We start from the raw sequence: 15,885 nt of genomic DNA on the forward strand, positions 1-15,885 counted from the left end.
GCCCGTGGGTGCCTAGGTAGCTCAGAAGGTTAAGTGTCCGACTCTTGATCTCGGTTCATGTCATGATCTCACAGTTCATGAGTTTAAGACCTGTGTCAGGTTATGTACTGTCAGTGAGGATGGTGCTTGGGATTCCCTCTCTCCCTCTCTCTGTTTCTACCCCGCTCATGATCTCTCACTCTCTCAAAATAAATGGATACACTTAAAAAAAAATATTTTTATTTTTTTATTTAAAAAAAATTTTTTATATTGATTTATTTTTGAGAGAGACAGAGTGCAAGTGGGGGAAGGGGCAGAAGGAGGGAGACACAGAATCTGAAACAGGCTCCAGATTCTGAGCTGTCAGCACAGAACCTAACGTGGGGCTTGAATTTGCGCATCATGAGATCATGACCTGAGCCGAAATCGGACGCTTAACCGACTGAGCCACCCGGGCACCTCCCCTCCAAAAAATTTTTGTATAGGAAAAGAAATCCAGCCCATCCACCAAGCCCAATAAAACAGAGGTTTTATTCTGTAAAACCTCTCCTGATCACTTCAAGAGGATCCTCTGAAATGCCAACATACTCCCTGCTAGACAATACAAATGGCATCATGATGTAGGTATTTGTGTACGTGATTTGTTTTTCCTCCTAAACTAAAAATTATGGGTAGTTCTTTATACTTTGCTCTCTTATCCTTGGGCCATGTGCTCATTAAATGAGTAGAATGAGCAAATAATAACTCCTACCGAACCTCTGCCTGTGGATTTTGTTGAGGGTAGAAAGTGACGTGTGCTAAACAGGAAAGGTTAGGAGCTCGGCAGGACTCTACTACAGAATTAGTTTATGAACCAAAAAGTCTGCACACCTGTGCTATAAGGAAACAAGAAAGCCCCTCTGTTAAGAGAGCTAAGTCTAACGTAATACTTTACTATACAAAATTTTGTTGCTTCACATACAAATAATATGGGAGAGAGGATTGCATTTTACAGTTTCAGAAATGGATAAAATGATAAAGACAATGTAATAATAACTAGCCTGCAGACCTTAAAAGTATTCATTTATGAACTTAGCAACTGCATGTGTGCCTGCTGTGTGCTTGGCATGGTGCTTGGTGCTGGGAATGTGGTGATGAACGAGACAGATGTAGCCCTTGCACAAAAGGAGTTTCCAGACTAGTGGAAAAGACACATATAGGACAAGCTGGAAGATGGTTACAGTAAAGAAGTAGCTGGGTATTATGGGACTTTATGGTATGGCTCTAAGCTAATTATTCATTTATTTGCTAAATATCCTTGAACACCTTTCTTTCCTTCATGTGTCAGATATAGTATGTCTAGAGCTTCAAATTTAAAATAAGAGTAACATTTGTGTTGTTATTAAAGCACACTCACATGACAATTATTATGTAATAGGCACTATTCTTTTTTGGTTGTTTTTTTTTTTTTTACAGTTTATTTATTTATTTTGAGTGGGCAGGTGGGCAGAGAGGGAGCGAGAGAATCCCAAGCACAGAGAGAATGCTGATAGCACAGAACCATGAGGTCATGATCTGAGCCAATATCAAGAGTCAGGACTCTTTTTTTTTTTTTTTTTATGTCTTTTTATTGTATTTTGAGAGACAGAGAGGGAGCAGGGGAGGGTCAGAGAGAGAGGGAGACACAGAATCTGAAACAGGCTCCAGGCTCTGAGCTGTCAGCACAGAGCCCGACGCAGGGCTCGAACCCACGGACCGTGAGATCATGACCTGAGCCGAAGTCGGACATTCAACCGACTGAGCCACCCAGGTGCCCCTCAAGAGTCAGGACTCAACGGAGTGAGCCACCCAGGTGCCCCTCAAGAGTCAGGACTCAACGGAGTGAGCCACCCAGGCTCCCCTAGTGGTCACTAGTCTAAGTGTTGTACATATATTCATTTAATCTTCATAACAACTCTGTGAGGTATGTACTATAAGTGTACCCATTTACAAATGAGGAAGCTGAGGTACAGAGAGGTTAAATAACTTGCCCAAAGTCACCCGTATAACAAGTATCGGATTTGGAGCTTGGGCTAAGAAGCTGTTCTGGCTTCACATTCCATACAGGTAACCACTGTCCTGTCCTGTCCTTTAGAGACCTGTGACCTAATTCGCCCTATTATAGAAAGCATTATTGGACTGTGCTGCAGAACACAAAGAGGGGACAATAGGTTATTTCTGTGAGAAGAGGCCCCACAGTCAGGCAAGACTTTGAAGGAGTCAACGTTGAATCCACATTAGAAAGATGATCACATGTTTATCACATGGACAGGAGGGGAAAGAACATTCCAGGCAGACGGACTAACTTAAAGAAATAGAGCCATGAATTCAAATGGGGTGCCTGGGTGGCTCAGTCAGTCGGTTAAGCGTCCGACTTTCGCTTAGGTCATGATCTCGCAGTTCGTGGGTTCGAGCCCCACGTCGGGCTCTGTGCTGACAGCCAGCTCAGAGCCTGGAGCCTGCTTCAGATTCTGTGTCTTCCTCTCTCTCTGGCCCTCCTGTTCGTGCTGTCTGTCTGTCTGTCTCTCTCTCTCTCTCTCTCTGTGAGTGTGCCTCAGAAATAAATAAAACATTAAAAAAATGCCATGACTGAGGATTTGCCAGTCCTAAGGCATAGCTGCAGCCTAGAAATCCAAGAGGAGACAGGGCCAGGGACTAGAACACAGGCGGGTGGGTTTACACACCATGCTAAGGGGTTTATATTTTCTCTGGACACAATAGGAAGCCGCTGAGTGGTTTACAACAAACTGCATGTGGGATAGACCACTCTTTCAGGAACCGAGAGGAGGGGATGCGTGAGATGGGGGTGTAAGGGACAGGGCAGTATGATTATTAGAGTAGCCCAGGAGTGGAGCGCTGGGGATGGCCGGAGCTGACACTGCACTTGTGAGAATAGTGAGGTGGAGACAGACCAGGAAGGAGTTACCACCGCAGATGAGGGACAGAGAGGAGCTGAAGATAACTACCCTCAATCGCTAGGTAAAAGGAGGCACCAGCAGCCAACACCAAACAAGCACATGCAGAGGGGCACCTGGGTGGCTCAGTCTGTTAAATAGACTTGATTTCTGCTCAGGGCATGATCTCACAGTTCGTGAGTTCGAGCCCTGCATCAGGCTCTGTGCTGACAGCTAAGAACCTGCTTGGGATTCTTTCTCTCTTCTCTCTCTCTCTCTCTCTGTCTCTCTCTCTCTCTCTCCCTCTGTGCCCCTCCCTGACCCTCAAAATAAATGCATAAACATTTTTTTAAAAAATCACAGGCAGAAAGCCAGGTTTGAGCAGAGAGACAGGACCTGGTGAGGTCAGCTGTGGACATGCTGAGTTAGAGACACCTGCAGAGCATCCAGGTGGATATGTCCCGTGATGGATTGATAGTCAAGAATGGAATTTATGGGAGAATTCTGAACTGGAAACGAGTATGTGGGATATAGTTCAGACCTTAGGAACATATATTATTGTCCAAGAAGAGTGCAGAGAATAAGAATGAAGAAAATCAAGACCCTAGAGAAACCAGTGTATAACATCTTTACCATGAAAAGGTTCTTAACATTTAGTCAAAAACTGGCCTCTTTATATACGACTTACTAAGCATTTATTGTTTGAATAATGATTCTATATCATACAGTTTCCCCCTCAGGTCACTCACATCCCTCCTGTGTCCCTTCTGATGCCACAGAATTGGGTAAAAGTTTTGGCAATACACCACTCACCAGTTGTACACATTCAAATATTTGTATTTCCAATGAACCAACATGCATTTCAGTGTGCTGAGAGTTTCTCTTTCCACAGCCTGCCCCTTCCACCTAATACACAAAGATGTGCACCAGGCCTGGTGGCAGAAATCACTCAGAAGGGGAGGAAAAGGCTAATTATGAGCGTGCCTCTACACTTGCCCCACCTTTGAGATGAAGTATCCTAACCCTACACTCCACCCCCCTCACCTCAAACCGCCCTTACCGAAACAAACAAACCCCATGGTGAGGAAAACATGAGAGCCCCATAGAAGATTAGGTCTGGAAGAAAACGTAGAGGTGTCTGCCTCAATGTTTCATAGATGTGGTGGCCCCTAGGCCACCTGCCTCAGCATCACTAGGAATTCTAATACTCAGCGGCACAGACAGGGTAAACAGTTTGCCCGCAGGTGAAAGCCACTGAACTGGTCTAAGCTCCTCATTGAATTGTTCATTTGCCCCTATTATGTCCCTGTCCTCGTGTGAGGTGATGAGATACTTCGTGATGAAACATTTATAGCTGAGGAGACAAGTGCGAACAAAGATTTAGAATACCTCTCACTAAGCTGTAAAAGAGAGAGCTGCAATGTACAAGGTGTATTGAGCCTCACCCCAGAGGTCTTGAAAGTGGTCACAAAAGACCACAGATCCTGAAGGGGCCTGTATACCACACCTAGGAGTTTGTGCGTGATCCTGAGGACAGTGGGAAAGCCATTGAGGGAGTTTGAAGAAGTTAGTGTCATGAGTGTGTTTGCATTTTCAAAAGATCACCCTGAAAGTGGTTTGGAGAATATAGTAAAGAGTGAAGAAAAGTTGATATAAGGGGATTTAAGCGCAGATGGAAATGAAAAGATGGGTATGAGAGAAGCTAGGAAACAGGACTTGGCTGCTGGAGATGTGCCAGGGAAGGCAGGAATTTTCATGGACTCTGTGACGTCCACAGTGGGAAATCGGATAAATGGTGAACACCACTAACAGAGAAATGAGCTCCTTCCCTACTAAACAAATTTTCATTGAGCACCTACTGTGTGCCACGTGCTAGGACCTTGGAACCCATCCACGAGGAAAAGAAAGATTTCTGCACCAGTTGCGCTTGTGGTCTCACAGGGGTGAGACAAGTGGTTAACAATGAACATGTTTCAAGTTTTTGAAACATGAGCAAACCAAGGGCCAGAGGGGTGAAAGAAGTCGTCCGAGACCAAAGACCTGGCCAGTTGCAAACCTACAAGTAGGAGCCAGCTCCGCTGATTTCATTTTGTGTGTAAGAGTTCTTTCCAGCCCTCCATCCTCACCCCCACCAGAGGAAGAAGGAAGAGTTAGACAAGGAGCTGGCACTCAGGTGAATAGATGAGCTAACAGAAAACGACGGGTTCAAAGAGATGAAGGGCATCAACTATCAAGTGCATGACTGACACATTTTTGTCCAGAGATCCTGGACTAAAGCCACACTCATCCACTCTGGATCCAATAGAAAAAGAACACTAGTATCATCTCCTGCTCAAAGAAGCAAAAGGGTGGAGAGGTGTGACCCAAAACTCAGCAGGCTCACAAGCAAAAGCCTTCCTAATAAAACTACCAAATTGAAAAATAGGGGCAGGAAATGCCTTGCAAATCTCTAGTGTCATGATAGAAATAGTCCTTCTGTGATTTTTAAGCTCCATAAAGGTTGTTCCCACAGAGCATATTTAACCATCAAGATGATCTCACTGTGCAGACTTTTAATTGAGTGTGCTCAGTACAGGAAGCAATTTAACATCTGATTCTTATAATGGATCATGTCATTTCAAAGGTGGATATGCTCTCGCCATTGATCATTTTCTTCCTCTAAGCACATGAAGCTTAGCTGTTAGCATGTTAACTGTGCTGCTCTGATACCAAGAGGACCACAGTGAATGGTTTACTGATTATTTTCAGTCTGTTTTCCAGATACATTGAGTATTGTTAGAAGCACCATAGTGATACTTGATAGAGGCATCTTTCACCTGAGAGTCTCATGGTACTTCACAAAGGTTAACTCATTAGTCTTTTAAAAAATACCTCGAGGGGCGCCTGGGTGGCTTAGTTGGTTGAGCGTCCGACTTTCGCTTAGGTCATGATCTCGCGGTTCGTGGGTTCGAGCCCCGCGTCGGGCTCTGTGCTGACTGCCAGCTCAGAGCCTGGAGCCTGTTTCAGTCTGTGACTCCCTCTCTCTCTGACCCTCCCCTGCTCACACTCTCTCTCTCTGTCTCTCTCCTAGAAATAAATAAATAAATAAAAACATTTAAAAAAAAATACCTCGAGAAGAATACAATCGAAGCTTGTTACACCATGGTTGAGATTTGGATACACCACAGGTCAAATCACACTCCCTTAAAATGTAACTCCTCGCCATGAAATCTCAGTAATACATTTAGCCTATCCTAAGGATATTGGCCCTAATCTTTACTATCATCATTTTAAAATGCACCTACTATATTTCTCTCATAAAATCTGGCTTCTCCTAGTCATGTAGTCTTTGAGGGGGAACATAAAAGCAGAGTTTAGAGCTTTGTAGTCCCCTCTCCTTGATGAAACTTCCTCTGAGCCACCCTGTCTATTGTTACTCACACATAACTGACAGCGAAATTCATAGAAGGTAAGCATTCACAGAGAGAGGACAGCTCTTGCTCTTCTCTACCGTGATCCTCTCTCATTATACTGTATCTTAGAAATAGATTAATCAGCTAGAGAGACGTGGAACATTCGGCCATGAGGTATTCCTGAACATTCTACTTGCTAGAATGTGAGAAACCATATGAGGTACTATTGTTGTGTACCCGATCCAAGCAGGGTAAGTTCCTGAAGGTCCCATAGGCTTTGTTATAAGGATATTTGTTTTCATGCTAGCCTATGATATGTGGCCGTCTTGTCCATCAGAGAGATGACCGTGTATATGTGTGTGTGTATGTGTGTTCGCGGCACAGTGACCTTGAGTACTCACTTAACTTCTTTGAGTCTCAGCTGCCTCATTTGTGAAATGGTAGATTAGCCAAATGGCCCTTGAGGTACCTTCCAACACTGAGATCTATGATTCTTGATCCTGTATATTGAGCTTTTGACACTGATTATGAATGGTTCATGGATACAGTCCATAAACTCTCTTAACTACATGTTGTTTATGGTGAGAAAATAATAATTGTATATAGTTTTGTTTTTATTATAAAGACATCCACACTTTGATATATAGACCATATTGTGGGAGAATTTACTTCTACTTATAGAGGTACACACACACACATTTATGTATGTGTATATACATAATGATGTGTATATACATATATATATATAATATATATATATATATATATATATATATCTTCATTATAACAATGTCTCATTATGTTTTTAAGTGTTCCCTAATGGATGGTGATATGCATCTACTAATAAAACAGATCATTAGAGGAGGAAGTTGTAAGAGGCTCATATAATTATTTTTGCTAGGGAAACTTTCCTTGATTATACAAGTACCATATGCTTTAAAAAAACATTATTAGTTTTCCCCTTTATTGAAAATGCCAGTAATCAAAAGATTTTCATCTGACTGTACATGTCTACCACATACAATGTATCACTTTCCTACAATTTCCAGGTATTGATCAGACCATTTGAAATGATTAGTGTGTACACTGTATTTTTCCTACAGACATTACAGTAACAGCAGAGTCATAAATGCCATTTGATAAAGAAGCTTTGTTCAAAATGTAATGCACGTGCTATGGGCGCAGCCATGTAGCCATCCATCATGCCAGTGAAGAGAAAAATCTTCTCATGTAGAAGATAACTAGAATTTAGCATCTTCAACAGAAAACAGATAATATGTAACGAGATTAGGTTCCTAGTGTTGCAGGTCCTTTTTTTCCCTATTCAGTTTTGGACACCTGCCTGAATTTCTTAGGAATGGTAGGTGAACTCTCAGAAGAAATGTTTCTGTTAATCAGCAGACAGTGTTGGTATATCATAATGCTACAAATTCTCTGTACTTAAAGAAAAGCTCAAATATAGGCAGCTAGTCACTGAATCATGATAGGAGGTTTTAGAGTGATTTTTAGCAGACAAAGACAAAAAGCTTGTGACGAATCCTTGTACAGGCTTGATTAACTTGCTATTCAAAGTATGACAGTCTCTGATCAAATTTGTTTTAAAGTAGATTTTTTTTCTACTCAGTAAAATAATAAAGAGTAAACCTTCAGGTGACGCTGATTTGATTGATTTAATCAAAAGACCCTGCTTGATACAGTGGCTAAACCATTAACGCTACAGTGAGATGAAAACATTAACTCTAGATTATTAAATCAGTAAGTGAAGTTCATTGGTGGCACTAGAAATACAACCCAAAAGCATCCTTAAGAGAATTACAAGTCAAATTAAGCGTGTAAGACTGAATCCACAGATATATCTTTGGGAGGTAGGTATGAAGTGGGGGGGAAAATCACGCTGTTATCATGATTTCCTAGCAACACATCCCACTCAGAGATGGTTTGTCACCCCCTAAGCCTTTTTCTTGTCTCAAGTGAAAATAGAAATTGCGCCCCAAAAATACTCTCCTATTCAAAATTCCTTATCTTTATAAAAGATAGTTCATTTAATGACCATTCATTGTATATATCGTCAGGTGATGTGATTCAAAGCACATCAAATATCAAATGTTTTCCAAATACATCTTTTCCATCTTGTTCCGCGGCAGTAAAAACCACACCTGTAATGCCATCATCATTAGCAGGCAGCAATGCAAAAATCCAGGGAAACTTGACAATTTGACAAGTTTGAACTGAGAGGTAAATTTGCAGCTGCCTCTCTGTAAATCTGAGCTAACTTTACCGACTGTTCCAGGACATTAAAGCTTGAAAATTGTTTTGCAAACCAGAGACATCTATTTAAATACGGTGGCAACTGTGAGGCAAAAAAAATGGAAGGAAGCATGAGTGTGCATATGATGCTTATTTACATGCTTAATGTGTAGTTAATAATAAGGGATGCATTTAGACCGATCGATAACAGCATCTAAAGAAAACGGGCAAATTCTGTGTTTCGCTTTAAATGAACTCCTCTCATTTACTCAAACTCGAATTCTGAATCCCAGATTTATTTGCTATTTGGCCCTTTTCTTCATTGCTGTTTATCTACATAAAGTGAAAGCAGAGCCAGCAAAGGGTCTACCTAAAAAATGTATTTGGTTCTGCGGGTGGTGTCCTGTATCCGCTGGGTGACCTGCTGTCACGACAGTCCCCTGACTAGGCAGGAGGAGGTGGAAAGGTTTCACAGTGGAGATGGCTGTGAGAGATTAAAAGAAGCCAGAATGCACTTGTGCAAAACTGGTGGCCAGGACATGGGGAACAGACCAAAATAAGTCCCAATACTGCATGTCAGAACCAGATGATTACAGATCCTGAAGAGCATCTAATCTGCCCACCCCCCTCCCCAAGAGATTGGATGATACTTTCATTTCTACAATAAAAATATCCTAGATTTATCTGATGGTTTTAATTTTTTTCTCCAATACATACCCATTTTCTTCATTTCATCATTATGGACATAATATGGGGTCATTACTAGATTTTGGACGACACATTGATTTGTGATGATACAACAAACTGAAGGACTCTTCCATATATTCTGAGTCACTGGAGACAAGGGGGGGGGGGCGGATAGGAAGGACAGAGATTAGTCTTTCATTAAACAGTAAGGACAAAAACGTTTTCACCTGGAAACCTCATAAGGTGGAGCTCACAGGAATTCTGAATGGGTACTTGGGTCTGCTGTAAAGAACCGTGACTTGTACCCAGATTTCCAAATTCCCAGGAGCCTAGCAAAAAGGTTTCTATTACTCTCATAATGCCCATAAGGTGTAAGTCGAGTAGGTAATAGTTTCCTCATTTTATAATTGAAGGCACTAATTTGCATGGAGACACAGGACAACCTACCTTATTTTGTATGTTTCAGAGTTGAAACTCACAATTCACAGCCCAATGTCCTGTCCAAAAGATCGGTGTGGATTAATTTTTTTAATCTTGTTTGTGAGTTGCTGAGTTTCTTGACTGTAAAGAACCTCCTCTTTCATTAATCATAGAAAATGTTTAGTTATTATTTCTTTAAATCTTGATTTTCTCACATTCTCTATTTACCACCTTTTGGAAGTTCCATTAGACTGCCCCACACTTGCCTCAATGTCATTTACTTCTTTTTCCTATTTTCAATTTCTTTGTTGTAGGTAATTTCAAATTTGTCTTCTGACTCTCGAAATATGTCTTCAGCTCTGTTTATTATGATGTTTAACCCTTCCACTGAATTTTTAATTTCAGTGATTAATTTTCATTTCTGAAATTTTAACTTTGTTTTTTTCCCAAATATTCCTCATTAGGTTTTGGTAATCCCTTGCTCTTTAATATTGTTTCTGGTCACTTTCTTTTCTTTATTTTTTTCTTCCTTAAATAGTTTATTGTCAGATTGGTTTCCATATAACACCCAGTGCTCATCCCAACAAGTGCCCTCCTCCATGCCCATCACCCCCCTTCCCCTCACCCCCACCCCCACATAGCCCTCAGTTTGCACCCTCTTTTCTTTAAACATATGAAACATAGTTATTTTATATGCTGATAAGTGCAGTTTGCCAACTCTTTTTGGGTCTGGGTCTATGGTTTCTATCAAGTCTTGCATAGGATAGCTTCCTTCCTTGTTTTTGCTGTTTTTTATTGTGAGTTCAAATATGTTGAAATTCTGAGTTCTGTGTGAAGAAAATATTCCTCTGGGGAGAATTTATGTTTGTTTCTGTTAGAAACCCATCTCCTACAAATCAGGGTAAACTTTAAATTTAAAATCTCAAGTTGCAGTTTTTTGACCATACAGATGGTATAAATTCAGGCCCTAAGCACACATGAAACTTGGCAAGTGGCCATGAAATCTCAGAGGAAGTTTGTTATTTAATATCTTGAGACCTAAGCCTGAGACAGACCATTTTCTTCTAGTCTGTCTTTGCAAGGCGTATTTTCTTCTACATTGGTTTTGAATATGGATCCCCCTTCCTGCATAGGCCCAAGGTTTAAGTAATAATCTGTTCCCCACTCTGGACCTTCACCAAAACTCTCCAGTGTCCTGGCAGAGCTCTGAATTTCAGTGTAATCTTAGGCAAATCAGCCACTGTGGGTCTCAATTTATACATCTGCAAAATGTGTTTCTCAGCTAAGTTCACATTTAAATCTCCTTTTTAGTAATTTACATTTTTTTTTTTGCTCTAAGTGGAGAACAAGTTTTAAGTTCCAGTTAAATCAAGAATTCTTTCGCTGAAGTATGGGGAAACACATTAGAGTCCAACAAACTTAAAAGAGTTCATTCCATGCTAGCAAAATGGCTTAGTTAATGTGAATTAGAAGCACATTCTAAGAAGTATTGTTCAAAAAATATTTCAGAAACCATACCAGTCAAAATTTTAACAGTGGATTCAAGAGTCAACAATTTGAGCAGTCAAAGAGAACTTCCCACACTTCTGTCCTAGGTCCATATGTTTTTAAAATTTTATTCTGCATGTCAAGCAATGCAAATTTAAAGCACTCTATATGCCATTGCGTACTTTCTTTTCCAACAGATTCCCCTTTGTGCCTTTCTTCTTTGACAGATTTATTGGCATAATCATGGAATGTTTTTACTCGATCAAATCTTAGAGATCACCTAGTTTTGCCCCCTCCTTTTGTAGAAAAGAAAACCAAGGCCCAGAAAGGTTGAATGATTTGTGTTAGGTCATGCAGCTAATTAGGCCCATAGTTAATATGAGAGACAGGTCTCGGAATTTCCGGTTTAGACCTTTAGTTCAATATGACATTCGGAGACGCTTGTCCAAATTCAGATACTACCTTTCCATTGTCAGCACTTCCACTGAATCTAGAAAAATGGTGATGAGCATATATAGGGCGGCATCCTGGTACCTCTTCTTTGACTGTCAGAAAGTTCTGAAGATTGTCAGAGATTCAGCATAGAAAAAATTCAGACAGGGGTGCCTGGGTGGTTCAGTTGGTTGAGCGTCTGACTCTCGATTGGGTCTCAGGTCATGATGTCACGGTTTGTGTGTTTCAGCCCGTATCTGACTGTGCACTGACAACATGGAGGCTGCTTGGGATTTTCTCTCTCTCCTGTGTGTGTGTCCCTCCCCTGTTCACACACACACATACACACACACACACACACACACACACACACACACTCTTTCCCTCTCTCTCTCTCTCTCTCTCTTTCTCTCTCAAAAATAAGTAAGTGAAGTTTACAAAAATAAATAAAAGAAAAAACTCAGAAGTGAACTCAGATCCCAGCTCTGCTTCTAAGTGACTATGTGACCTTTACTACGTTACGTGGTTTTTCTGAACTCCTGTAAAATGGAGAAATAATTCTTACTCTGTAGGGTAGTTGTAAGGGTTAAATGAGATAATATATGTGAAACACCTAGCAGAGTGCTTCTCCCGTCATAGACATTAAATTATAATAATAAATGGTAGCTATTTATTGTCATTATATTTCAATTCTCATTGTAAAGACACATTTCAAAGACAAATCTTTTGTAAGTAGAAGATAAATTAGTAGCTGTCTCAAAGAAATTCATTTTTAGATACTGTAAAGCTGAATTAATTTAAAGGAGTGTGAAAATTCTTTCTACTCCAAAGTTATTGCATTCTTTTGTTCCTACCTAAATGGTAGTGTTTCCTGTGTTTGTGGGATAGATGTTTCACTGAAAAGTTGTCTAAAAAGTAGTTGTTCTAGCTTTTCACTCCCTTTACTTTTAAGTTCTGCTCTTCATTATAAAATCACAGTCCAGGAAAATTTATATTCCTGGTTATGTCAGATATGGCTAGAGTTCAGTGACAGGAAATACCTCCCTCAAGGGAAGAAAAAAAAAAGACTGGCTTAAAGAAGATATAAGTGTGACCTTCCTCTTACACAAAAGAAATCTAGAGGTAAGCAGACCAAACTTTTCTTAGTCTTGAAAGCAGTGAAATACTTCACCTATGGATCTTCTTCATGATTTGGTTAGGAAAATGAATTCAAGTATCTCCTTAGTAGTTTTTCTATTTACTTCATGTTGAAATGATAATTCTTTGGCTATATTGGGTTAAATAAATATAAAAAACATTATTATGATTTAAAATAATTTCACCTGTAGTTTTAAGAATTTTACTATAGTGACTAGAAAATTTAAGATTATTCATGTGAGGACACCTGGGTGGCTCAGTAGGTCAAGCATCTGACTCTTGATTTCAGCTCAGGTCATGATCTCACAGTTCATGAGATAGAGCCCCGCTTCAGGCTCTGCGCTGACAGTGTGGAGCCTGCTTGGGATTCTGTGTCTCCCTCTCTCTCTGCCCTTATCCCGGCTTGTGATCTCTCTCTCTCTCTCTCTCTCTCTCTCTCCTTCCGTTCCTCAAAATAAATAAGTAAACATTAAAAATAAGAAATAAAATTGTTCACGTGGCTTCCATTTGGGGTTCATATTATATTTTTGTTGGACAGCACTGCTCTAGCATATGACAGTATTATGTTTAGCCTTCAAAATAGAACCAAATGCATCTTCTAGACTAAACTGATTATATTCAAATACCAAGGTGCCTGAACAAGGAAATTGATAGTATAGGATTGTTGGCAAAGTCAATTATATGTGGAGAACGTCTTCCAAAAATGATGATTTTTCGTTTTAGTGTAATTGACCAGGAATCCTTCCTGGCAATAATAATGCAGCAAGGATGACCGTTATTAAATCCATCTCTAGTTTATGACAATAAAACTATAGTAAGGAAGCATTAAAAATGCTTTTATTTGTATTTTCTAAGACAGGAGAAGCATCAACTCATTAATAGAGTTCTACAAATTACAATAAAGAATACAAATATGGGACAATAGTAAAATAATTAAATGCCTACTGATAACCTACTTCTTGTGTAGAACGTAAGCCTGAGAAGCCCAGGCTCTCAATTTCTCAAGAAGGAAAGCAGCATATCTTTCAGATAAAATAATACATAAATAGGTTCATAACTTGAATGGAGTAGAGATGTTTTATGTAACCAAATGAATTAGAACACTCTTGGTCCACCCAGGAAACATTTAGAGATAGTAAACCATAAAAGATTAGAGCCTGTCATGCCGAGTGGATCTCAGATGGTTCTTAAGCCAAGAAATCTTCCTCGGATGTTTTATTTAGCTTGTTTACAAAATCATGTGTGTTATATGAAGGAAAATTACTAGGATGGAGGCAAGTTGCACAGGGTCACCAAGTTATCAGTGGGCATCTGAGCTGCTTATTGTCCATATTTGTACCTTGTATAACTGCCACAGAGCCTGGCCTCTTTATGGGATGGAGCAACCAAACTCAGATCTTTCCACAAGGTCATTTTAAGTATGAATTTTTACTTAGCAATAAGCTTTTTTTTTTTTTAATTTAGATTTTAGTTAGTTAACATACAATGCAGTATTGCTCTTAGGAATAGAATTCAGTGATTCATCACTTCCATACAACACCCAGTGCTCATCCCAACAAGTGTCCTCCTTAGTACCCATCACCATCTAGTTCCTCCCCCTGCTCCCCTCCCCTCCAGCAACCCTCAGTTTGTTCTCCATCATTAAGAGTCTTTTGCAGTTTACCTCCCTCTCTGTTTTTTATCTTATTTTATTTTTCCTTCCCTCCCTCTATGTTCATCTATTTTGTTTCTTAAGTTCCACATATGAATGAAATCATATATTTGTCTTTCTCTGATTGATGCATTTCACTTAGCATAATGCACTCTAGTTCCATCCACATTGTTGCAAATGGCAAGATTTCATTCTTTTTGACTTCCAAAGTAATATTCCATTGTGTGTGTGTGTGTGTGTGTGTGTATATATATTTCATATCTATAATGAACTTATCAAACTCAACACCCAGAAAACAAATCATACAGTGAAAAATGGGCAGAAGACATGAACAGACACTTTTCCAAAGAATACATCCAGATAGCTAACAGACACATGAAAAGATGCTCAACATCACTCTTCATCAAGGCAATACAAGTCAAATCCACAGTGAGATACCACCTCATACCGGTCAGGATGGCTAGAATTTAACAAGTCCGGAAACAACAGATATTGATGAGGATGTGGAGAAAGGGGAACCGTCTTGCTGTGTTGGTGTGATACAAACTGGTGCAGCCATTCTGGAAAACAGTATGGAGGTTCCTTTAAAAAAATAAAAATAGAACTACCTCACAACCCAGCAATTGCACTACTAGGTATTTATCCAAAGGATACAAAAATGCTAATTCAGAGGGGCACATGTACCCCAATGTTTATAGCAGGGCTATCAATGATAGCCAAAGTATGGAAAGAGCACACATGTCTCTGTCCAACATTCTTGTCAAACCAGATACGAGGACAGGAGAGACAGAGAGTATATCCATTTTAACTATCATCAGTCCATTCATAATGGGAGCTGTCCCTCACTTGAGGTCCATGATGGAAAGGTTGAAATGGTCCTTTGGAATCAATGGACTAATAGATTGTGAAAGTCTCTCAGTCGATCTTAGTCTTCCCAGCCTCCTTACATTGTTAGTCCAAAACTAAAATGCAGAAAAGCTCCTGAACAGCCATACCAAGGGTTAAAATAGTGAAGAAATGATTAATTTCTTACTTTTTCACAATATCCGTCTTCAGCATCGTCGTGAGAAAAGAGAAGCTAATCCTACTCATGAACCCTATACAGCGAATAAAATCTATAATGTTGGCCTCCAGGCTAGATACAAAGTTTCTTGTAGATTTATCCCATATCTTACCCTTCAGTTCCTGCAAGTTTGGTGCATAAATACATTTTTTATGTGTGAGGAAATTTCCTTTTGGGTTAATACATCTCTCTCTAAAAATATATCTCTCTCCAAAAGATTAGTTCATGGAGAAGCAACCCACATAGTCCCTGAAGACTCCTGGTAGAAAGCAATAGAATCTACCACCATCCTAGAATTCCGCTTCTGAGATATGATTTAACTCTACCATAAGGAGCAGAGAATGGATAAAAGTTTAAAGATGATTTTAAAAGGACCATATATCTAAGCAAACTGTGTGCACTTTGACAGGAGATATACAAGAGTAAAGGCAAATTATTTCCAGATTGCCAAAGAACTGAATCAAAGAGAAGATAGTC

The 15,885-nt window shown here is 39.9% G+C and overlaps 1 protein-coding gene across 3 annotated transcripts in view; it reads left to right on the plus strand.

The window, feature by feature from the left end:
- Positions 1–15,885, plus strand: part of TENM1 (teneurin transmembrane protein 1) — a 560,608-nt gene that overhangs the window by 307,913 nt on the left and 236,810 nt on the right. The window lies entirely within an intron of this gene.

Source organism: Hyaena hyaena, unplaced genomic scaffold (assembly GCF_003009895.1).
Source record: "Hyaena hyaena isolate Hyena2069 unplaced genomic scaffold, ASM300989v1 scaffold_147, whole genome shotgun sequence".
Taxonomy (NCBI): Eukaryota; Metazoa; Chordata; class Mammalia; order Carnivora; family Hyaenidae; genus Hyaena; species Hyaena hyaena.